We start from the raw sequence: 25929 nt of genomic DNA, 5'->3' as shown, positions 1-25929 counted from the left end.
AACTCCTCCCCATATTGAGTCTGTAGGATTTGGAACAGTGAAATTCCTGCACAGGGTTTCTTCCAACATAGCTCCCACTATGTGATAAGTAGCTCTCAGCACTTCTTCACATCCACCTTCACACATCCCTACAGTGTGTTCAGGAAGCTGCTATAGATTTGTCCTGGATGTCATCTGAGGACTTTGCCCTCCCTATCTCTTTTCGGTAGTCTAAACTGTGCAGAGATGTTTTCCATGATCACAGGTATACTGGCTGGTTTTCTATGTCAACTTGACACAAGCTGAAGTTATCACAGAGAAAAGAACTTCAGTAGAGGAAATGCCTCCATGAGACCCAGCTGTAAGGCATTTTCTCAACTAGTGATCAAGGGGGGAGGACCCAGCCCACTGTGGGTGGTGCCATCCCTGGGCTGGTGGTCTTGGGTTCTATAAAAGAGCAAGCTGAGCAAGCCAAGGGAAGCAAGCCAATAAGAAACATCCCTCCATGGCCTCTGCATCAGCTCCTGCTTCCTGACCTGCTTGAGTTCCAGTCCTGACTTCCTTTGCTGATGAACAGCAATGTGGAAGTGTAAGCTGAATAAACCCTTTCCTCCCCAACTTGCTTCTTGGTCGTGATGTTTTGTGCATGAATAGAAGTCCTGATTAAGACAACAGGCTTCACCCAAACTTCAGGGTAGCTGTCTCTAACCTCTTTCTTCCATAACTACTCAACCCAATCTGAGCACCAATGAGATCCCAAAATTATCATCACAGCTTTAAAACACAAACACAACCAATCAGTTACTATCAGGGGACAATGTCACTAATTAAAATATAAATTTCACAGAAGAGTGACAATTTGGTCATAGGGCTTTGGGAGCCAGAGAAATAGGAAGAGTGAGGGTTGTGTGTAACCCAAGAAAGCAATGACCAAAGCATGAGCGACCCAGGCACGGGACAATAGAAGGCTTCAAAGACTGTATTTCTTGCCTATTACTTCTGCATTCTTGGTTTTGCTTCTCATTAAAACATTGAAAATGTTCTTTTCTCATCAATTTCAAAAATATGCTAACTGATTCCTCATGTGTCTGATACAGCCTACAAGCTCAGATGCTTACATCCCTAGGGTTTAATTTCATTAGATTTGTCAGATTCATAGACAATAGCATGTATTTTCCTTTTTAAAAAGCATATTGTGTGTCTGATGTACTGTGTGTGTGTGTGTGTGTGTGTGTGTGAGAGAGAGAGAGAGAGAGAGAGAGAGAGAGAGAGAGAATGCGCGCGTGCGCATATGTGCCATGAATGGGTTAGAGGGCAACTTTTGGGAATTAGAGTCGCCCTTCCACCATGGGTTCTGGGGATTGAACTCACATCATCAGGCTTGTACAGCAAGCTCCTTTATCTACTGAGTCATCTTGCCAGCCCTAAGGAGTGTCATATAATCTGGCAATCTTTGTTTTTCAAGGAGGCTGCTGAGACATTAGACAGAAGTCTACTTTCCAGTCAGCCTCCAGGATCATTTAGAGGCCTGCTTGCTCACCCCTTGACTGCATACAGACTGCTGCACAGGTGAGCCTACCTTGTATGCTACCAGGACCCACAGATCCCTCAGACTGCAAGGCAACATTATGAGCATGGTCTGGATGGTGCCTTTCAAGTGAGCACCTCAAATATGCTATCCATATCAATATTTGGCATTCCAAGAGATCCACCACAAACCCCAGGCATGAATGGGCAGCACTTGGGAAGAGACTTGAGCAGAAGCTTTCAAGATTCTAAGTGTGCAGCCCACCGGGCATGACAATCCCACCTCCTGCAATCTACTCTGCAGGTAAACGTGCACACGGGAGATGGCATCGAGTGTGTACCTTCAGGTCAGGAGGGGATCGGTTTTAGGATTCCTACTCGTTGCTAATCTCAGAGCACTTAGCTGAACACTAGGGAGACAACTCAGTTGATAAGCAAGCATGAGGACCTGGTTTTAAGCCTGCAAACCTTGTAAAAAGCCAGATACGATGGTATAGTAGGCTTGTAATCACAGCTTGTAAGCACAGCTTGGGTTCTTTGTGGTAAACTGATGGCTTATACGCATAAAACCTACATATCCTCTCGTGTACTTTAAACCATCTCCAACTGACTTGTTAAAGGGTGTCCCATGTGTATGTTATATGTTTTGTCTCCATGTCTGTGCACTATGTGCATGTCTGATGTCCTCAGATGCCAGAAGAGAACATCAGATTCCCTGGAACTGGAATTACAGACACTTGTGAGCCACCATGTGGATGCTGATAATCAAATCCAGGTCCTCAGGAAGAACAGTCTGTGTTCTTACCGCTGACCCAGCTCATCTGTCCAGGCTTTTAATACCTAATACAATGTCAGTAGTTATCCTACTGTATTAGGTAATCATGGCAAGAGAAAAGCCTATATATGTCCAAGACATGTCTTTTTTCCATTTTGAGCATTTTCTACCTATAGACGCCTGGATACAGGGATGTGTGTGTGTGTGTGTGTGTGTGTGTGTGTGTGTGTGTGTGTGTGTGTGTGTTGGGGATGCTGGTGTGCATATGATACTGTACAACTGTGAGGTCAGAGGATATCAGTGTTCACCTTTACAAGTTGGTTAGGTGTTGTAAAGCCAGGCTAGCTGGCCCACGAGCTTCCAGAGACTCGCCAATCTCCTTGTGTAGCTGTACTGGGATTACCAAAGAATGATCTATTGCATTCAGCTTTTGTGTGGGTTCTGGGAACCCCAATACAGGTCGCCAGACTTGCTTGGTAAGCACTTTAACTCACTGAACCAGCACTCTTTCTATTTTATCTTCCGTTGGTGTTTGTTTTTCCTATCCTCCCAGACTTCTCAAGGAGCTGTCATGTGTGTAACCATTGCTGTTAATTCCACATAGTTTTATTTTTAAGGGGAAACCAATAAAAAGGGATAGTTCAGCCTGTAAAGCACTTCCCACATAAGGACCTGCACTCAATTCTCAGAACCCATGCAGTGTCCCATGCTTGTCATCCAGCAACAGAGAAGTGGAGACAGGGGGATCTGCTCTCCTCTCAGACAAGCCTGGGGTGGTCAGAAAGTTCCAGAGTTCTCGAAGAGGACACCTCTGAAGAACAACAACTGAGCCTAACCTAACACACAGGGAGTGTGGAATGTTAATTAATTAATCAATTAATTAATTAAAACAAAACTTTTAGTTTTGGACAAATGGCCAAGAGTCTATGCTAGCTTATTTCCAAATTAAAGTAACTTGGAATAGCTTTAACCACGGTCACTGAGGAAAGCTGAAGGGCCTGAGAGCCAATTTAGCAAGATTTTAGCAAGACTCCTGACACTGTGTGTCCTGGTAGCTACCACTCCATGCTGACCGGGCATCTGGCTGAGTCATGGCCATTTTTAACCTCACCATTTGTCCCTTGGGAAGAAGAAAAGAAGGTGGTGGTGAAAGACCACGATAAACCCGGAGGACACAGTCCCACTAACGTGGACAGCTGAATGAAGGGGCAGCAAACAGTGTCCTGTTGCTATTTTCACTCCGCAGACCTCTGACCTCCGCTTAATGCTGTGCCCTGTCCCCAGATGGGCACACCCTGGTGCTCACGAGGAACAGATGAAAAGTTATGAACCAGCTAAGCCAACTGTAGAGAGTCAGGAAGCTCCTGTCTCATCCTTTTCCATAAGCTTGCTTCTGCTCCGAGTCAACATGGTGCTATAAAAACCCTAAGGCATGGGAGTAAGGCATATTTAATATCTAATTTACAGCTGGTGTTGTCTAAGGGCTTATTATAACAGCAGCTGTCCTGAGCTGACAAGAGCTGACCATGAGCTGAGGTGACAGACAGGCTCTCAGTGTACCCTGGGATCCCATGTGCAAGCACACACACACACACAGAGGCACCTCACTGTGCATGCACAGACATTAATGTCACATAGAAAGTCTTTAACCACACGCAGGGAGTACTGTCAGTGGAAAGCAAGATTCATGATTGGCTCTTATCCTAGGGTTCATTTCTTGATTGCTCATGGCTCCTTCATGATTCCGAGGCTGTGTGCCTCAGGCTACCTGACACCAGCTGTATCTGATGATAGTCCCAGACTACCTTCTCCTATTGCAGTTCATTCCCATCACTGTTGGCTAATTTGACACTGGCTTGTGCCTGGCACTGTCATGGAGGCACAAGTGTGGATACATCACAGAAATTCACTATAACATAAAGAATGCCCTTTATGACCTCATAGGAAGAATAAAATTCAACTTCCCAAGGCATTCAAGGTAAGAAAAGACAGAAGAGTTCATCATAAGGAACTCAGCATGGGAGTCCTCTGGGGCTCCCTGGGGGCCTTGAAAACAGGACCGACCTTTTTTGTGGGCTATTTTCAAGTCTTCCACCCAACAATCTTATTCCCATGGCTCAAATATCTGCTCTTTGATTTTGGTTTTTAAAGAATTATTTTTGCATGCGAGTGTTCTGCATACCCACAGTATACAGAGTACCCACAGAAGTCAGGAGAAGGCAATGGTTCCCTGAAACAGGAGTTAAAAAGAAAGTTGGGAACAACCATTTGGGAGCTGAACCCAGGTCCTCTGGAAGGGCACCAAGTGCCCTTTACTACTGAGCCATCTCTTCAGGCTGTCACCTTGATAGGGAAAGAATGACAAAGGAGCACACACTTCCTCTCCAGCCTCCCTGTCACTCTCTACCCTTACTGTGTGGCCATAGTAGACCACAATGATGCAAGGAGACTCACTCTGGGGTCATCAGAGGCATAACTTAGGATGTATGGAGTTCAGGGAGCTGGCACAGCTTCTGGTACAGCATCAACAGGGATGCAGGCCTGCGTTCAGCATCTGCTCTTACTGAAAACTGTAAGTTAACAAGTCTACAGGGCTCCTATCATGTATCGACATTCCTTCCTTGCACGGCTTATGTTGACTCACAGAAACATGTGTGCAGCATCTGCCCTTTTAGACCAACAGAACGCCAAAGCTCGGCTGAGTGAGCTGTGGCATTTTGTGCTCAAACCTAACAGCTAATTTGGGAGCTCCTTCTCTGGGTGGGGCAACCCTAGAGGTGGGTCCCTCAGCTGCCCTGACTGTCAGCTGTCCAGGAGGCCTCCACATGAACCCAAAGGGGGCAGTCAGCCACAGAACAGGGCCAGGGAGCTGGGGGAAGATTCCTAGCTCCTTAGGGCTGCACAGCTGGAAAGGCAGACTCCCAAGCACCCATTGACAATGGCGAAGACAGTGCGCTGTGATTATTTTTTAATTCCTTTGCTGCATCCAATGCTTTGCCCCTGAATCTGATGCCGGGTAGGAATTTAACATGTTTATACCAGGCTCGGAAGATAAATCAGCCTGAGTTTCAGCGCAGTAAGCCATTTCTCAGGCTCCCATGCTTGTTGCATTTTCAAAAATGTGTGTTCACACATATAATGCATGCACTCATGCATGTGTGCCATAGCTCACATATGAAGTTCAGAGGACAACTTGCAGGAGTTGGTTCTCCCCTTCAGCCATGGGGCTCTTGCCTTTACCTACTGAGCTGCCTTATTGCCACCACGATCCTCACACCCCCTCCACACCCCCACCTCACCCCATGATAGCCCACAGAGAACTCCCTCCTCAACCGCCACCTGAGTCCTGTTCACTAACATGGTACTCCCCCCTGGCCAGAGAACCTGGGCTCTGATAAAAGCCCTGTCTGGGCCCTGTGGTTAAAAACAATACAAGCAGCAAAAATAACCCCAAGTCACATTCCTTCTACACACATGTTGATTGTGACAAATGTCACCTCCCTGCCACCTCCATTTCACAGCGCCACTTCTTGGCTTTCAGCAGTCCAACTCTTGACAGGTGACAAACCACTGTCACTAATCAACATGTGTGCTTCCTACACAGCCGAGGCACAGGAACCATTTTGTTCAAATTTTCCACTGCCAGAATATTCCCCTGGAATGAGATGAGCAATCTAAGTCCAGTCTCAGTGGAACTCCTGGACCGCAGGAGGTTGTGAGGTCACTTATATTCCACGACCATCAGTACCTGGGCCCAGTCAGACACAGGTGTGTTTGTCCAGATCATTTAAAGTTACAACAAGAAAGTCAATCCAGAGCAAGAGATTTGGCTCCATAATTAAAACTACTGGCTGCTCCTGCAAAGGACCTGGGTTTGATTTCCAATACCACATGGTGGCTCACAAATGCCTGTAGTTCTAGTCCCTGCAATCTGACATCCTCTTCTGGCTTCTAAAGGCACCAGGTATGTCACATGGTACCTAGAGATACATGTGAACAGACCACCACCACCACCACCACCACCACCACCACCACCACCACCACCCCACCATGTGAATTTTTTAAAATGCTAACCAACTCTAAGGACAAAACTATAAATATTGGGGCTGGGAAAATGACTTAGCGAAGTGATTGGCATATACACTGAGGACCTGAGTTTGGATCCCCAGAACCCACATTACAGAGGTAGGCATGACCACCACACATATTTGTAATCGTAGTGCTGGGAAGCAGACAAAGGAAAATCCCAGGAGCTGGCCGGACAGTTTTGGGGATGAGATGCCTTGTTCCAAAAAGCAAGGTAAAGATCAAGAGGAAGATGGTGACCACTGGTCTACACATGCACATGCATGAGCCTGGGCACTAACCATGCATTTGAATGGCTGCACACAACAAATTCTCACCCCGGAGACCATTCCTTTTCCTTGGAAGTAATAGTTTTTGTCAACCTAAGTTTCTTGAACTAGTGACGACTATTTTTCTAAGAAAAACAAATGACTTGCATTTTAAAAAATATTTAAGGACAGTAAATCGTAGTGAGTGACTTGTCTTTCTAGGAAATAAACAGTTCAAAGGCTGATACTGCAGTCCAGGAAGAAATGAAGGCCAACATGGCAGTGCTCTCCAAGGCAGCTTCTGTGTGTTGGGGCTTTGCTGCTTCCCAGAGACCTGGGGAAAGTGTCCCAGCTCAAACCTCCTCAGTATCTGGGGCCTGAAGAGGCAGCTCGGTGGTTAAGAGCACTTCCTGCTCTTCTGAAAGACTCGGGTTTGATCCCTGGCACCCACACTGGGCAGCTTACCACAGCCTGTAGCTCAAGCTACAAGGGATCTTAATGCCTCTTCTGGTCATCACAGGCATGCGCACACACACCACACACACACACACAAATACACACATGCATGCATGCACACACACACACAGCTGACACATAGGTGCAAATACAGATGCATAAATATAAATAAAATTGTAAAGAGGCTTCTTATTTGCTACCTTTCTCTGTGGCTGGAAGAAGTGCAAAGGAATAAGAGAGAGGTGTGTGATTGTCAAGGAGGTTTCCAGGGCCTGGAGTCGAATTCACCCTCCCCTACTTCTCGACCCAGGTGGGTGGGAAACAGGGACAGAAGGAAAAACAGGGCTTCCCTCAGCTCTCAGCTGCTTCTTCCCAGGCAACAGAGCAAGACAAGCCTGAAGAAGCAACAGGAAACACGAAGCCCCGAGAGCAGCGATTCTCAATCTGCAGTCGAGACCTCTTTGGGGCACACATATCAGATATCCTGCTTATCAGATATCTATATCATGGCTCCTAACAGTAGCAAAATTACAGTTATGAAGTAGCAATGAAATAATTTTATGGGAGGGGGTCACCACACCGTGAAGAACTGTATTAAAGGTCGCAGCAGTAGAAAGACTGGAAACCACTGCACTACAGGCAGAGAGAGAAGGTTAGCTAAGTGAGGGGCTAGCTCAGGATGAAGGAAAGACATGCCCACCATCCAGAGGACACACAAAGGTCTGAACTGCGGCGGGCAGGCTGGAAGCTGAGCTGAATCACTGAAACAACCTTTTTGGGGCTTTGTCTTCAGGACTGGGGATCAAAGCCCAGGCTTCAGGCAGGAGCTCTTCTTTTTATCTTGAGGCAAGATCTCACTAAATTCACTCAGGCCAGTCAGGAACTCACTTGTAGTCCAGGAAGGCATCCGGTTTGTGATCCTTCTACCTCAGCCTCCTGAGTATGCAAACATTTTTAACAACTTGACTGTTCTAGTCCTTTCTGAACTTGGGAAGATCACCCTGCAAAGGGATGGAGCAAAGGCAGTCACTGAAACCCCAGCAGGGAAGTGAGCGCAGGAGGGATCAGGCCAGACCTGCCAGAGACACCTTTGTTACCTGGCCCGGGAAGAGAGTCACTTGGCATCAAAACAAAACTGTGGGACATTAAGAAACCTGGGCCAAGAGTGGTGGTGTACACACTTAATGCCAGCACTAAAGACAGTTAAAGCAGGCAGATCTATGTAAGTTCCAGGCCAGTTTGGTCCACACCATCAAGGACTACATAGTAAGACACTCCCCCATGTAAATAAAATAATATAAAATCTAGGGACAGCGAGGCAGCTCAGTGGATAAAACTATCTGCCACCAAGCCTCGTGAATCTTCAGAATCCACAGAGTAGAAGGATAGTTGTCTTCTGAGTTCTACACATGTGTACAACACACACACACATATACACATGCACACGCACACACACACATACACACATACACACACATACACACGCACACACATACACATACACACACATATACACACACATACACACGCACATACACACGCACACACATACACATACACACACATACACACACACACCACACATACACACACAGATACACACGCATATACACACACATGCACACACAAATACACATGCACACACATACACACACCATACATACACACACACATACACACGCATACACACACACATACACACGCATATACACACACATACACACACACATGCACACACATGCACCCACACACACATACACACACATACACACACATGCACACACACACACATACATACACATACACACACACATGCACACACATGCACCCACACACACATACACACACATACACACACACATGCACACACACACATACACACACACACACACACACACATACACAATGTGTTGAACTTTTAAATTTAGAACCAAGATGCACAGGTGTTCGGCCTCTCTTCTAGGATTTAAGAAAAATCCCAGCCATTTTATTCCTGCTGGAGACAGCTTATAGTATTACTTGGGTTTTACTAAATATAGATTTATTGCGGCTTGGTAAACTTTAAAACCATCAATCAATTAAATATTGATTGCCAGGATAAAATAGTCCAAAAGCATCCAAGCTGCCAAGAGGCTGTGCATCTCCCGTGACAGACAGAGTTACCCTTTGGGTTTGACTGACGCCCACATCCGTCCATGCACAGCGACAGCTTCCCCAAAGCCACTAACTGCTCTGTGCCTTCTCTTGTGGCACAGTGGAGTCTCGGTCTCTACCCCAACATCTCCCTGCGGCCACTGAAGTCCTCGCTGGATTTTGCAAATTTCCTGTCAACTAAGAAGGGAGGCAGCAAACCTGACTACCAGCTGCACAAGGAAGTGAGCAGGCATCCAGGAGCCCTTCTGAGAGGCTCGAAGACTTTGCCAGACTCTGCCTTTCTTCTCCCCTTGCCCCAGCCCTTCCTCAGCCTCTCCCTTTCATGTGAGAAGAGAGGCTCACCGCAGAGGTCTCACTTTCCCACCACACTACAGCTTCTCTTGGTCAGAGTATTCAGACTCAAAGAAAAGCTCTCACCTTTCCCCAAGAGATCCTGCTGCTCCCTCCTACTGGCCAGGCCCTTGGCTAGTTGACTGTAAAAATAGCCTAGAAAAATACCTTTGATAAGATATTCTAGAGGTCAGGTAAACTGTCCCCTGATCCTGTACTATTGCCACTAGCAAGTGACCTCCTAGCTGTCAGTGTTCCCTCTGTGGACCACCTGGTATGTCACAAAGGTTAGAGATCGTCCCAGACTTAGAAGCCTCTTTCTAACAATGAGCCCAATTGACAGCAGCATGGGGAGGGCCACCTGTGCCTGTCCCCAACTTCATCATCAAAAGAGGAGAGCAAGAGCCCCCAGCTCATCCTCCAAGGTCCAGCATGGGATTGGCACTTATGGCACGAGCTGACAAGTGGCTTCAGATGTGGCAATGGCTCCTCTGGCCACTGTGGGTATAGTCCACACTGACACCACTGTCATCTTTGGCTCTGGATTTCACTCTGCTAAATACTATGCCAGGTAAAAAGGAACGGTGTGCCCCACCCTAGCCCTTTGCACAGTCTGTATGCACCTTAGGACTAAGGAGGAAGAAATGGACATTTTGACATCTGAAAGGTTTGATTTCTCAGTCTCTTCCAATAGAGGGACTTCTGTGCCACTGTTCACCATTGTCCTTACACAGGAGTGGTCTGCTCACTTGGGCTGCCCTACAGAACAGTTAAGGTAGCCAGATATCCAGACAGCTTCTCCTGTGCTCAGCTCTCAGTGAGTCCTCCAAGCCTTCCCCTCCATCCTCAGCGCGTCTCTCCAGACAACTCCCTGATGTGCAAACAAAGAAAGACGTTCACCTGGGCAACTAGAAAACCTCAAGCATTCCTTGAAGACTCTTTGCTAAGGCTGACTTTAAATAACTTTGAGAATGGCATTGTAAAGTAACGTAGACAGCTCACTGACGCAGAGGGAGGGTGGGTTAGAGACCACGGTGGCTACAGGATGTGAGCATGGTGCAATGTCCTCTGCATTGTTGCATTGCCGCTCGATGGTTGCAGAATTCCTGGGACGATGTAAAGGATTTGGAAATCATTTTTACAATGGCTGCACAGGGTTGCGAGTGTGGTTATGATTAAAATGGCAAACTTCCTGTCATTTGATTTTACCCACAACAAAGAGGCATTTTCATCCAGTTCCATGCAAGGCATTATGCATTCTACAGAATCAGGGAAAGTATAAGGACTTTGATGACGGACACTGACAAGCCTAGCTCCGTGACAAATGGCACGTGTCTGTGGGGTCACTGGGCATCACGAGTGTCAGAGTGCTTGATAAACAGAAACTGGTATGCAGCAGCTTACTCTGACTACGAAACTGAATCTCCAGTCACAAAGAAAGCAGCTCTGGTGGTGCCAGGCACGCCGATTACTGTGGATTGTAAAAAGTAAGGCTGTGCCCTTCGATAGACCTGCCTACCCTCTGTGCACAGCCACACGACTGACTCAATGTTTCTAGCATCTAAACCAGAGGGGTGACACTTTAGATGATCTCATTAAAGAGACCCCAGGAAGAAGGTCCAGTCTCACAAAGGGCTTGTGTCCATTCTCTGGATATAGGGCTAAAGCTCCTAGCTACAAGGGTTGGTGTGACATCATTGTCATCCCAATGCCAAGGCTACCTTCTGAGTATGAAGTTCACCATGTGCTGAAAACCTTAAGGGACATTCTTCCCATTTGACAAGCTTCTAGCACATAGTGTAGGGAACAGAGGTGCCTAACACGTAAAGCTGTGTCATCTTTAGACTGCGGCTAGCACTTCACCAAACTAAGTATCCCTGGTAGGCAGTGTCCTTAGGCAGGCCATGGGGACACTCTCTCCAGTACACACTGCCAAAAAGATGAAGAAACTCTTGGTCACTTACATTTCCATGGTAGCTTTTTTTTTCTTTTCAATATTAGACTTTGTCTTACACAACTGCAAATTTCTTCTAACCAAGACAGAATTCTAAAATGGGGGATTCCTTAGCTAGTGAGGTACTTGCCGCACAAGCTTGTGGGCCCAAGTTCAGACCTCAGGCATGGCAGCACTTGTCTGTAATCCCGGAACTGAGAAAGCATATGCGTGGTCACCCATGGTCACCCATGGTCACCTGTGGTCACCCGTGGTGACCCCTGGGGTTTGGGTAGCTGATCTAAGTGAGTTCCAGGCCAATGTGAGACCCCTACCTCAACAAATTAGATTGAGAGCAATTGAAGAGGATACCCATTATTGATCTCTGGCGACTACAATAATGTACGAGCACACACATTTACACATATACACACTCAAACACTAACTAATGTGTTTAGTTGCTTTTTTGTTCTGTTTTTTGTTTTTGTTTTTATTTTGTTTTTCAAGACAGAATTTCTCTGTGGAGCCCTAGCTGTCCTAAACTCACTCTGTAGACCAGGCTGGCCTCAAACTCACAAAGATCAGCCTGCCTCTGTCCCCCAAGTAGTGGGGCCACACCCCACAGGTCCCTCCCCTGGCTACAAACTATTTTTTTTTATTTAAAAAAATCTGAAACTTTAGAAAAAGTATTTTTAATTGTTTAAAATGTCTTAGAGAGCAAATTCATCTTTGTTTACCCTGAGTCCCCTTTGTGGCCAAATCAGCACATCGGGGCAGCTCTTCCCCAGAGCCACGCCCAAGCTCAGATGGAAACAATGTGACCACACTAGCCTGCTTCCCCAGGTTCTCACGTAGGTGCCCTCCGGCCCTGGTCACTGCCAGCTACCTGACTTCATGTGCATTTCGGTCACATGTTTACTGGGGCTTATGAACAGTGTCGCCCTTTTCTCTGTGAATTAGTCGGATTTCTATAAATTTTAGTGTCTTAGGGTCCTATTGCTGTGATGAACAGCATGACCAAGAGCAGCCTGGAGAGCAAAGAGTTCGCTTCAGTTTGCTCTCCTATACAACTCAGGACAACCACCCCAGCGGTGGCACGATCCACAATAGGCTGGGACCTCCCATATCAGCTATCGATCAAGATGATTGACCACAGACTTGCCTTCAGGTCAGTCTGGACGGAGGCATTTTCTCAATTTAAGTTCCTCTTCCCAAATAACTCAATCTTGTATGAAGTTAACAAAGAGCTAACCAAGACATTTAGCTTAGCGTTAAGTACCAGAATTGAAATAGTTGAAATGTTTATTTTCTTAATGAGGTTCTCTCTCCAGTCTCTCCTCACACACACATGTAACATGTAAACACACACACACGTAAACACATACCTCCCACACAGGAGAACACACACACATAAACACACATACACACACCCACACACACACTTGAACACACACATGTGAACACACATGAACATACACAAACACACATACGCATACCCACACACACGTGAACACACACATGTGAACACATGTGAACACACATGAACACACACACACACGCCCACATGAACACACCCACTGGCAGTGCCTGGCTTCTGTACAGGTGTTCTAGTGTCCTTCTGAAAGGGATAAATACGGTGTTAGATTTGAACAGCTCTTCTGTTCCCCAGCTTGTCCCTAAAAGTGTAGTCTTGAGTACTACACACACCCTCTGATGCCTACATGGGCCTGGAGAATTCGGAGAAACAGAACAGTCCGGGTTATAATTAGCAAACACTTTAGACAAGGAGCTGCGATTCTGCGCGCCACTTCAGCGATCCATTTGTTACCCTGCAGATGGCCCACAGGGAAAAGTCTATTTTAGGAGCATCTGGGTAGGGCCTGAGAGAAGAGGCCACAGGAGCAACCACTGCCTGGATGGGGCAGGGGTTGAACAAAGGGGAAAAGGGCAGGTCTCCCCATGGCCAAATGGTGGTTCTGCTTTAAAGATCAGAGGCAAGAAAGTGGCAAATGGCACTGAAATAAGCTATGGTGCTCACCTCCGAGGAACAGAACTGGAATCCAGTGTCCTCAGTCTGTGGAGGTCAAGATCTACAGTGTTCCCGGGAGCAACGTGGTAAGAGAAGGAATGGGAGCTAGCATTCTGTGCTGTGCTGCAAATGTCTAAAATGGGGATGCCGTGCCTGACATTAACAGAAGGCAAGGCGGAGTAAACGACACAGCAATCCAGAAAGTAAAACACTAGCAGGGAAGCTAGGAACAAGGGCAGCCAGACACCAGACTTCTGTGGTCTGTGGGGATGAAGACTCCCTGATTAAGCATCCTTAGAGAATGCAGGTCTCAAACACACACAGAACCACATGGACATTTATTCCTCCTTCAGGACCACATGACATCTGCTGGGGAATTATACTTGTACCAAAGAAATCTACCAAAGCACTTACAGGTTCAAATGTGAAACTTCCAACGTGTTTGTTAACTCATGGGAAATGTACAAAGCCCTTTCAGCCTGTGGTGCTAAACGGCTACATAAACATAGGCAAAAACAGTAAATTGCACCTCTAGCTCATGCCATTGCAAAAACACAGTACACCGATTCAAATGTGGATCGAAGTAAAAGCTGCCAGGGTAAATCTTCAAAGGACATGACAAGAGTAAACTTTCATGGTGATAAACTAGTGACTTCTTAGACACAACACCAGAACTACAAAGAAAGTGAATTCATTGGACATGATCAAAATTAGTTTTTTTTTTTTCCTGCTTTAAAGGGCATCAAGAACATAAACAGGTAACCCACAGAATGGCAGGGACTATTTGTGGCTCATATAAGGAATGTGACAAGAACAAGACGCACTCTTACATCTCAACAACACAGAGCAGCAAGAGCCCTCTCACTGTGTGTGTTACAGGGGCCACCCATGCTGCAGTATTTAGCATGGCATAGTTCATAAAACGGCTGCTATGAAGCATAGCTGTCATGGGATGGATACACACACATACATACACATACATATGTGTATATATGTTGGAAAGAAAACACACTCTCTGTGGCTAATATTCCTTGGCATGAATACATCATATTTTAGTCATTGGTTTGTCACCTGAAGAATATTTGAGATGTTTTCAAATTTTCGCTATGATGATTAATGCCAACACACGAATACTCAAGTTTCTGTGCAGGCATTCAATTTTCTTTCCCATACACATATACATTTATGTATATATGTGTGTTTTCTTTCCAACATATATATATATACATATATATATATATATGTTTGTGTACGTATGTGTGTGTATCCATCCCATGACAGTTATGCTACATGGTAGCCGTTTTATGAACTATGCCATGCTGTTTCCCATGAAACTGCATGATTCTATTTATAAGCAAGTATCTACAGGACATAGAATCTGTAAAGGAAAAGTAGGTGAGTGGGTTGGGAAACTGGGAAAATGCAGTGAATTGGTAATGAATGAGTTTCTATTAATAGAGAAAAACAGCTCTAATATTGCGGCGATGTTTTCACGGTTCTATGGCTATACTGAAAACAGTCACGTGAAACACTTTTCAAGCGGGTGTGCGCTGCGTAGTGTGTGGTGGCTCACACAGTTTTGTCTTCTGTTGAGGCAGAGGGGAAAAGTCTTCAGCTTAGAGGTTTGCAGGAAAGTGCCAGGGTCGGACATATTGAGATCTGGCCAGGGCTAGACAGTGTCGAGTGTCTATGGTGGAGAAGATACAGGTTATGCACAGTCCCAGTTCACAGTATTCAGGGTGAATAGTGCATTGTTTCCGTAAAGTGTGGGGGATTCATGGTTCTGACACGAAGGGGCAACACTGATGAACTGTAAATATGTGGGAGATGCTTGTGGAAAATGGTCCCAATGGCAACAGACAAGACGACGGAACAATTGTTGTTCCTCAGTGGGACCATGGGCTGCTAAGGCTTCCATGACTTCAAAGGAAAATAAAGGTAGCTCCAGAAGAAGGCAGATGGGAGGGGAATAGGAATGAGAAGGAACAAGGCTGACAGGCATGGCTTTACCACAGATGCAGTAAGCCAGACAGATGCTATAATCCCAGTACACACCAAAGCTCTTTGTGAAGTATTGCACTCACGCATAACCTCACCCTGCAGCCTGCACAGAAGCATGTGCACCTAGCCAATGCTTACTGGTGGGTGACAGGCGGGAGAGTGATGTGACAAGCCAGATAAGAACCACCTGTGGTCTGGTTATACCACCCAGATCCCAGTATGGCATGCCACTAACACACCGTCTTTCGCCAACAGCCTTTCTTCTCACCAGCCCTGAAGGTGGTTTATAGAACCCTATCCCACAGTAGAGGGTCCCTATGCAAACACACCTCCTGCACATGAAGGCCCGAGGCTGTGATTTAGGCAGATAGAAAGTGTTCTGAAAGGGAACTTACAAAAACACAAAACACAACTTAAAAAAACGAGACTTGGATGAGGGAAGGTGTGAGGTCCAATCTACAGCAGGCCATGCTTCAGCTGGTGCGTCCGTGTACAGCCTATGGTTACTTAATCCTGGGCACATGCAACAGGAGTCAACACCGGCACCCAATCACATCTGAAGAACATTCGTTTGCTTTCTAATCTGATAAGGCTACAGTATGAACTCAGGGCAGAGTCAAGCCTACCCAAGTCTGTACTCCTGAAATAAATGTGCCATCTGATCATTATCCAAAGCCTACTAAGTGTGTCTCTCTGCAGGGGCAAACTGTCAAGCAGTCAACTCAGCCCATGGAACGCACAGCCAGCCTGCACAATCATGTTTCCAATAGAAAAAGAGCCTCGCTTCATTTAACCAACAATGAGAGGAGGAAGGGAAAATAATTATTATGTAATTCCCAGCAGACATGAGCCTTAGAGCCACCAGCGAGACTCTGGGACAAGAGGCACATCTGTTCCACATTTGACATGTTCACAGCCACATAAAAATGTCCTCACGGCTAGCTCCTCATAGTACTTAAGAACCATAGCCTCCATTCATCCCGAGTCTCTAAATGTTTGTCCTCAACTTAATTTCCCATTTCTGTTTTGATTGTTCTGTTTTCTCCTGCTTTACACTTTCCAGACTCCTACACTGAGACCATCTGTCACAGACGCACATAGCATAGACAACATACACAAACCTTTACTCTACAATCGCACCCTGCAAACATTTCACGACCATTAGTCTGCCTTCCAGCATGGAGCCAAGCGGACAGGCAGGACAAGGAGAAAGAACATATCCATAGCTTTCAGACACTTATTCATAGATATGCAGCACACGGACATACTTCCCACACTCAGGAGGCTGCTGCAGACAGATTTCACATTCAAGGCCAGCCTAAGCTACACAGTAAATGATCTGAAGTTACTGGGAGGCAAGGCACTGAGGCTCACACGTATAATTCTAGCACTAAAGAGGCTAGAGCAGAGGAACTTGATTGAATAGGTTTGGCCTGCGCTGTATAGCAAGCTCCAGGCCAGCCTAAGCGAGTGAGAACTTGTCACAGACAGACAGACAGACAGACAGACAGACAGACAGGCAGGCAGACAGACAGACAGACAGACAGACAGGCAGGCAGGCAGGCAGGCAGGCAGGCAGGCAGGCAAAGACAGTGACACACATCCTTTATGCCAGCACTGGTTAGGTAAGTGGATCTCTGTGAATTCAAGTAAACCTGTTCTACATAGTTAAGTTTCAGTACAGCCAAGGATGAATAGTAGAACTCAGTTTCAAAGGAAAAGTCAAAAACAAGACCATAAAACCACACATATATTTGTGTATTTATATGAATGTGTATATATATACACAGATCTTTGAGATGTATTAACATATATATTGGTATATTTATATATGAAAATGTGTCTTTGTGAAAATTATGAAAACTAATCCTTATTAAAACCAAAATCTTAGACTGTATCTAAACAAAGCAACATATTCTGTTTTTCTTTTCCTCTGCTCCACAGCCCTGTGCCAAGGTCACTGCTGGGCCCATTTCACAGAGGCACAAATAGAGGAAGAGAGAAGTCAGGGAAACAGCCTCTAAGTCATAGAGCCAGAGACAGCTGAACTTCTAAACCCCTAAATCTCTCTCTTTGTTCTTAATGGGAGCTGATGTTCCATAAATATGAAGTAGGCAGCAATGATTTCATATAAAAAAGAAAAGTTGATACGCTATGATTTATTACAACTTTTACACCAACGGATAGCTGTGTAAGTGACTTGCTAGCTAGAAGCCTACAAAGTTTCAGGGTGAGAGATAAGACCCCCCCATAGCCACACCGTAAGCATGGCAGAACAGGGGTAATTACATTGGGATGAGAGGAAGAGGCCTGTGAGAACCCAACAACCCCAGCTCATTGGTAGTTTTGCCCTTGATGTCCTGGTAGCCATTAAACTGCCTGCACGTGCACCTTAGTATCTGAGGATTCAGGCTACAGCATCAGCGAGGATGCTGGACTTCTAAATCTGCAACCTAAGATCACCATCTTAGGTTGGATGGGGACATGTGAAAGGTGCCATGTAGGAATTCAGAGCCTGTATGTCGGCTGTCGGCACCCACTATGACACCACAGGACCAACCTGCATTCTTCACATGATACACGTGCCAACATGTACGATGGCCTCGCATTCCCTGTCTTGTTTAATTCCATACATGAACACGGTGGGCATATGACAGGGATGGGTGAACCATAGTTACTTAACTCAGGCTGCCAACGTCTGCCTCTGTATAAAGGGGACAGTGAAGATGCCTTTGTAACACAGCAGACATGTGCTCCTCAAGCGAAATGCTGAGCACAGGGGGTCACAAGCATGGCCTGCTAACTGACAGATGAGGAAGAGCAGACTGGAAAGGCTACCTGAGGCCACACAGCAGCTGACCCTGCTGCTTCCATCCCAGGGGCTAGCAACACCCCAAGTTATACCTCAGTGTATGGCTGACTTAGGGCTGGCTATCCAGAAGCCCCTGTAGAATGAAGCCCACCTAAGGACATAGTAAGAGGCAGTACAGTCAAGAGACATAGGTCAGGTTCTATCCCTGCCCAACCCTTCAGATGGACAAGGATGGCTTAAGATACTCAATCTCAACCCCAGGGTACTCAGCTGCTATCTATGTGTGGAGGAGACAAAAAGATGAGCCTTCTACTGGTATAAAGTGTTTACTGCAGAGGGCACAGAGTTCTACGCAAGCTGAGCGAAGCAAGTGGGTGTGCCCCTCAGGTCGTTCCTCCCTGGATGCTGGGCTAAGAACACTCTACTACCCAATTACCCCTTCCAACTTCAAGCAACGTTGGTTCCAACGCCCCTCAGTGCACTGGGGAATGTGCTAGCCTGGCAGCACTTCTTGGTGCCGGCCACGCCAGGAGACCCACCTAGGAAAGCCTGAAAGCACACGAGGACCCAAGCTCAGGCTCTGGGTTGCACTGCACTGCTGAGAGCAGCTGGCAACGCCTTAGAACCATTACAAAGTGAATGTCTGTAATAACCCCTAGGATGTTCCTGCTAACATTTTCTTACACCTTTTCATTTTGTGGAGTTTTGTGACCACTGTATCTCTCTGCTCTGACGTATCTTTGACTACAAAGGCCAACAGGGAGACCTCTGAATGATCTTCTCTGTAAGATCACGAATGGGTCAGGCATCTCTTATTGGAAAGAGCAGAGCCTGTTTTTCATATTTGAAAATATCTGCATTTAGGCAATGAGATACTTTAGAGTTAGGTCCCAATACTACTAGATCCACCAATGCTTCATGCATGCACTAATCTAGCTTCTGGGGACTCTTAGAGAGTATTTTTCATAATTTTGTGCATGAAACAATGTTACATGGGGTAGAATTTTCCATCTATCACATATTTCAGTATTCAAAAAGGTATATGTAGCAGTTGAGAATTCAGATTTGAGGATTAGGGATCTAGACATAAATTATCCCAGGTATCCAATCAGGGTTCTACTGTCGCCATCTTGGTAGACAGCAGGAACAGGCCACTCATCAACAGTCCAAGAGATGAGTCTAGAGGGGGGAAGAGACTAGGGACTTAATGAAGCAGTCACTAGTTTCTACTTAACAAGTCATGTTAAGCAATGCCTTCGTCTCTGCTGGGATTCTAAATGGATCTGGGGAAAGGCCACAGTGGGCAGAGCATTCCTCATGGTAGCATCCTTGAAAAAAGGGAAGGGACAATCCAGGAGACATCCCAGAACTCCTCCACTTGCCTTATGCTGTTCTGCCTTCTCTGGAGCTGGCTTGCTCCAGTTCTGGTCTTGGAAGGTATTCTCTGAGTATTCCCAGGAGCCTGGGATTCTGTACCGTGTAACCCCACAGCCCCGTCCCAACAGTGTCCTGGCAGCTTTGCACTTCATTGTCACGGCTTAGCAAAGCCTAAGGAAGGAGAGCCTGCCTATGGCCTCGCCAGCTGGAGTTCCAAGCATGCGTCACTGCTGGCCACAGCTCAGCGCAGGCAAACCCTGCCTTCTGCAGATGTGAAACAAAAGATACTGTTCTGTGTAAACGTTTGGTTTTCTGCAGCAAATGGAAACTCGCTGTGGCTCTGATGCAGACATTCTGTACCCTGGAACATATTTTTGACTAAGGACTTAAAATCCAGAAAAATATGGCACTCTATTCCACACTTAGCTGTTTCCTATTTAGACATGAAGGGAGAGGAGAACTTGAAATAACGATCTGTGTCACATCAACTGAGATGCTGTGGGTGTCAGGAAAGAAGATCAGAGGTCATAGAAAAGGGGGCTGTACTGTTCCTGTTTTGATACTTGCTAGCTTGTGGCCTTAGACAGGTCCCATTTAATGTCTAGGATATCTACACACACACACACACATAAAATGGATAGTATATACTAGTGCAAAAACTTTATAATCATGCCTCTCATGTTTTAATATGTTATTAATGATTTTATATAGCTTCTGTTTCTCCTAGTTTTTTCATTTATGGAGAACAGCCCAGAGAAGTATACGTGCATAAACAGTGCAGGCCACAGTGTACACTGAGGTTGCAAGCGGTCAACGGTGCTTCTCATCTGCAATTAGAAGCCTCCTTCATTATGGCCGGTTGACTGGCATGACGAAAGCCAGAGCAGAAGATGGCTGGTCCTCACCCTGAGGTTTCGGCATACCTTCTGCTGTTAAAAAGGGCAAACCTGTCAGACACATACATCTCCCCAGCCTGCCACAACGGCCACCAACCCCATGGGCTTCTCTCCTTCTTCATGGCTACCCACGAAATCTCAATTTCAAGAGTACCGTCTTTAAAATATATTCCTGCTTAAGGAATGAAATTTTTAAAATAATAATTTGCAGAGGGCGCATACAGAATGGGTGAGATGGCCCCGTTGGTAAAGCATTTGACGCAAGCATGAGGATCAGAGGTCAGAGCCCTAGCACCCATGGATACCAGATGGGCACTGTTAGCTATCTGGACTCCTGGCACTTAGCAGGTTGAGAAAGGGAAGCTCCAGAGAGAACTTGTACCCTCTTCCTTCCCAGTCTTGGAGAACATCCCCTCACCATTACTTCCTCTCGGTGATCAAAAGGACTACATGGTCCAGAAGGAACAGAGCCGAATCCTTCTTGGACTCCGAAGCAGGAGGCTGACCTAGAGGTCTACAGAGCTATCAGCTGCTTCATGCCTCCAAAGCCAACAGGACCCCTAATGGCCTCTGTGTGTCATCTTGCTTTGTACTTGAGTAGGGAACTGTTTCTGGTGGTGGCTACAGAAAAACCACAATGTTTCCATTGCTATGGAGTTCTGAGGCCAGACATGCCTCCAAAGGCTGAGAAATCATCACACACGCACACACACACACACACACACACACACACACACACACACACACACACACACAAAGTGAAGCCAGAGAGATGGCTCAGTGGATAAAAACACTTGGCACACAAATTCAGTCACTGAAATCTACATAAAACCAGAAAGAGAACCAAGTCCCCAGAGTTGCTTTCCATCCTCTGTATGGCCTAGCGTGACTTGAATATCAAGGGTACCTCATAGTCTCGGGCATTGGAACACTTGGTCAGCAGTTGGTGGTACTATTTGGGCAGTTTAGGAGGTGTGGCCTTGCTGCAGGAAGTTTGTCACTGGGGGAAGGATTTCAGGTTTCAAAGCCACACATCATTCCCAGCCTGCTAGCCCTGCTTTGTGCTTGCAATTAGATATATAAGCTTTCAATTCTTGACTTCCAGGCACAGCCACCAAGTCTGCCAACTGCTACCATGTTGTCCCCACCATTATGGACCTTAACTTAGAAGTGCCCAGAGCACAGGGCCGACCCAGCTAGCAACGGGCATACTCAGAGACCTTATGAAAGCCATGCAGGGTAGAGATATTGTCTCCTCAGCCATGCAGCCAAGAGGGAGCTCCAGGCTTGGTGTTGCCTGGGGACGGGCTATGACAAGAGTCCATGTGTCTTCTAGGATGTTGAGATGCTTTATTATGGTTCTTTCATTGAACAAGCAGCCTGAGGAAGCTTCTGGGTGCTTCCAACAGAAGTTGCACACAACGGCCTGTGTGTAGGCAAATGACATTAATCTATATCAGAAAACCCAAGTATGTGTCCAGATATACCCAAGGGAGATTCCCACCATCCCCAAGGAAGTGCAAGTTGTGAGACCCAGACTGGAATCAGAACAAAATGCTTGATGCCTGATAACACACTGAGTTTGCCCTCCTCACATACTGAATGGGACATTTAAGTTGGGTCAGGCTGGGAACATGGGACATCCGGGGAAAAAACACACGGACATCCATCCATGATGTCTGTACACTGAACTTAAGAAAGATAAGGTCTATTTTCATAGTAACAGAGGCCCTTCCTGGAGGTACAGTACCTCTGCTTGCTTGGTTTCAAACACCTGACTTCACTGCACCCCCAGGAGACAGGCAGTTCTGAATACAAAAGTGTGGGACCACAAAATCCCATGTCAACTATAACAGTGAGCGCAGAGCTCGTGTCAACCACAGGCAGACCAAAAGGGAGAGGCCCAATCTTGCCATGTGCCCACAGAGACTTCCTCTAGGTTTCATCCATCTCTGCCCTGTGCCTGCTTCTCCCCACACAGTCCGATGCATTCAAACAATCCCTTTAAAATAGGGTACAGAGACTGCAGGCCACATCATTGCCTGGATAGTAGAAAACTATCAGTTGAAAAAGAACACAGAGCATACACCAACTGAGAAACCCAGGGCCACTAGCTTAAGTACTGCCCAAGTACCCCAAGTATGCATCAAGTTGCATGCTGTGGGCATCCTTGTAATGGGTTGCTTCTGCATGCCTGACCATTGTAGCATAAAGCCATCAAGATCACACACTAACTCCACTCCCTTCAGGCTTCCATTAAACTGAAATGCAAGATCACATCACATGGCTGCATTTGTGCCATTCCTCCCTCCACCAAAGAGTAATTATTAAATGATTAAATTATTGTTACTTTTCTGTTGCTGTGATAGAATTCCTAGGGAAAAGCAACTTATAGGAGAAATGGCTTACTTTGGTTACAGCCCATCAGAGCAGGGAAGTCATGGCAGGAGCATGAGGAAGCTCACACCCAGTCATGAAACAGAAAGGGATGCTTTCTCATGCTCAGCTCATCTTCACCATTAATATCCTCCAGGATCCAAGCCTAGAGAATGATGCCACCCACAGTGAGCACATCTGCTCACTTCAATTAACCCAATCAAGATAATGCCCATATGCAGGCCTGTCTCTCAGGTAATGCTAAATCTCCTCAGGTTGGCAACTGAGATTCACCAGCACGCCTGTGCACAATTAACAAGACCTACAGACAGAGAAATGTCTAAGACTGCAAAAGGGATATTGTTAGCTGGCCCTTAAAAGGTAGGGAATTCTGACTGTGCTACATGGGGTAACCTGGAGGGCATTATACCAAATGAAATAATGGAGCCATGAAAAGGTAAATGCTATATAATTCTAGCTACATGCCTGAAATACCTAGACTGGTTAAGTTTATTGTAAAGATGCAAATTAGAATGGGGGTCTTCACGAGCTGTCGACAGGGAGGAGCGTGAGCCGTGTAATAGGTATGGAGGTTTGGTTTTGCAGTATGAGATCTGGACGTGGGAGGCAGGTGGCTATACAGCATTAATGTGTTTAATGTCATTCAACTGAGTCTAGAATAACATGGCAGATTTTACTCTGTATGCATTTTGCCACATCTTTACAGGTGGATAAAGGGAGAAATGACAAACAACTTGGAAAGCAAGCAAGACTGCATCCGGCATGTTTCAGAATGCTGACACAAAACAAGAAAGATGGAGAGCAGGGGAAACGGCCAAAGAAGAGACACCAAGGGCAAGAGCATGTGCTTGAAATGTAGGTTGGCTCCTTGAGACAGCACAGCCCATCTCTGCCTGAAGGCTCTTCACGCTTCTGACCAATGAGCTTTATTTCTTCTCCGTGGGAGACCCAAGCAAACAGTCCCCCAAGTGATCATCAGATATTGGTTATACCGCACCTCTATTTAGGAGAGAATCTAGTCATTCAGTCCTTGGCATCTCTCCCAATTAACTATTTTTATTTCTAGCCTTTCAGAAATGAGGTGACATTTTTTATAATTTATTTACTTATGTATGTGAGTATACTGTGGCTGTCTTCAGACACACCAGAAGAGGGCATCAGATCCCATTATAGATGGTTGTGAGCCACCATGTGGTTGCTGGGAATTGAACTCAGGACCTCTGGAAGAATGGTCAGTGCTTTTAACCTGAGTCACCTCTTCAGCCTAAGGTGACATTCTTAAAGGAAATAAAAGATTCCCTTCCTCATTTCCAAAGATGTTGTAAGGAAAGGATTTATGCTGCCCTGGTTTCTAGTAAGCTTCTCTTTTGCATTTCCGCAGCAAACAACTCAAACTCAGGAAGGCCAGCTTCAGGGGAAAAGTCAAGCCAAGCACCCTAATTACAGAGGGGCTTGGTGAAGCCAGATTTCCACACCCAGACCCTAAACACTGCAACTTCACCATCCATCTGTCCCATAGAGAAGACCCTGGATCCCCCTATTTCAGGATAACCAAGTAAGGATTCAAAAAGTGTAATGACAGCAATTCAACTAAAACAGACACTGTCCGATTACTTCATACCCCTTAGAACTGCTGCTGCCAAAAAGCAGCCAAGTGTTGGGAAGATGTGCAGAATTGGGGGAAATAAAATAATGACTGTAGAACAATATTGGCACCTCCAAAAACTATAAATAGAATGTTAGCAATTGTCCACAGCAGTTCTGTGTACATACCCAAAATAATTCAAAGCACGGTATCAAAGACACATTGACACTCATAGCAGCATTAGTCGCAGTGACCACAGCGACAGCAGCCCCAATGTCAGTGACAGGTAAATAATAAAGAAAGCATGAGTCTATCTACTTACAGTGGAGTTGTTCAGACTTTAAAGCCAAAGAAATTCTGTTATTCGCAGCAGGAATGGAAATGGTGGATGGTACCAAGGCAAATGGGAACGAGGCAAAGCACTCGGCTGACAGGTATGGGGCCCTAGGTTCGACGCTCACCACTGTAGTGGGGAAAGAGATAAGCACAGTACTGGATGGCTTCGCCCATCTAAGGCATCCAAACTAGTCAAGTAGATGGAGATGGACAGATGGTGTTGTCCGGCCTGCAGGAAGGGGAAGCGGGGCCCTGGTGCAGTGAAGATAGAGAGAGCTTCAGCTCCTCAGAGTGGAAAGGTCCCAACGACTGGCCACACACAGTGCGGATACACTTGGCAAACCTCCCATTTACAGTGGCCAGCTTTATTTTTGCAGAGCTTTTTTGAGATATATTCTATTTGCATGCAAATGTACGCATGAGAATGTGAGGGTACACATGGCTATGCGTGCACACAGAGACCAGAAGAGGACTTAGATCCCTCAGAGCTGTACTTATAGGCACTCATGGGACATCTGGCTTGTTGCCTAGGTGCTGAGATTTGAACTCTGTTCCTCATGGTTGTATCCCAAGCACTCTTCCTCACTGAGCCTTCGCTGCAGCTCCAGAAATGTGCATCTTAACCACTAAAGTTCAACATGCCTGTGCCTATCTGCCACGTATGTAGCAATGTCACAGAAAGGTGAGCTTTCTCATAGCCCTATCACCAGAGACCATCCATAGATGCTCATGCTTCACACAAGACTGTGATGAATACGCATTCTACCTTGGATCCAGTTTCCACAAAATCTTGAACTCAGAAAACTGCAAGGCTTCCGTAAAGACATCCCTGCTCCAATATGAAGAGGAAATGGGGCCCTGCATTGGCCCAGTTCCTCGACATTATATGTATCTAAAGGCTAAGGGGTGATTGCTTACTCTCTAGACAAGGTTCAGAAGCTGGTAAAGCTTTCAAATCCACATTGGTGCTGAGGACCAATCAAAAATGAGTGCTTGTGGTGCAAGCAT

At 46.1% G+C, this 25929-nt stretch overlaps 1 protein-coding gene and 1 long non-coding RNA gene across 9 annotated transcripts in view; one reads left to right on the top strand and one right to left on the bottom strand.

Moving 5' to 3' along the window:
• Positions 1-25929, bottom strand: part of Fhod3 (formin homology 2 domain containing 3) — a 440137-nt gene that overhangs the window by 321390 nt on the left and 92818 nt on the right.
• The window catches only part of LOC120098112 (uncharacterized), a 14721-nt gene continuing 2155 nt past the window's right edge, over positions 13364-25929 (top strand). Inside the window, exons 1-4 of one of the 3 annotated variants that reach the window (XR_015642830.1) lie at positions 13364-13603; positions 23707-23855; positions 24382-24555; positions 25453-25603. This is a non-coding gene — a long non-coding RNA (uncharacterized LOC120098112). Of the gene's footprint in view, positions 13604-23706; positions 23856-24381; positions 24902-25452; positions 25604-25929 lie in introns of those variants that run through there. The other 2 variants (XR_015642828.1, XR_015642829.1) reach the window with 2 other exon arrangements.

This window comes from Rattus norvegicus, chromosome 18 (assembly GCF_021556685.1).
Source record: "Rattus norvegicus strain SHRSP/BbbUtx chromosome 18, alternate assembly SHRSP_T2T, whole genome shotgun sequence".
Classification (NCBI taxonomy): Eukaryota; Metazoa; Chordata; class Mammalia; order Rodentia; family Muridae; genus Rattus; species Rattus norvegicus.
The sequence above is the reverse complement of the archived record's forward strand: the minus strand, read 5'-3'. Positions and strand labels throughout refer to the sequence as shown.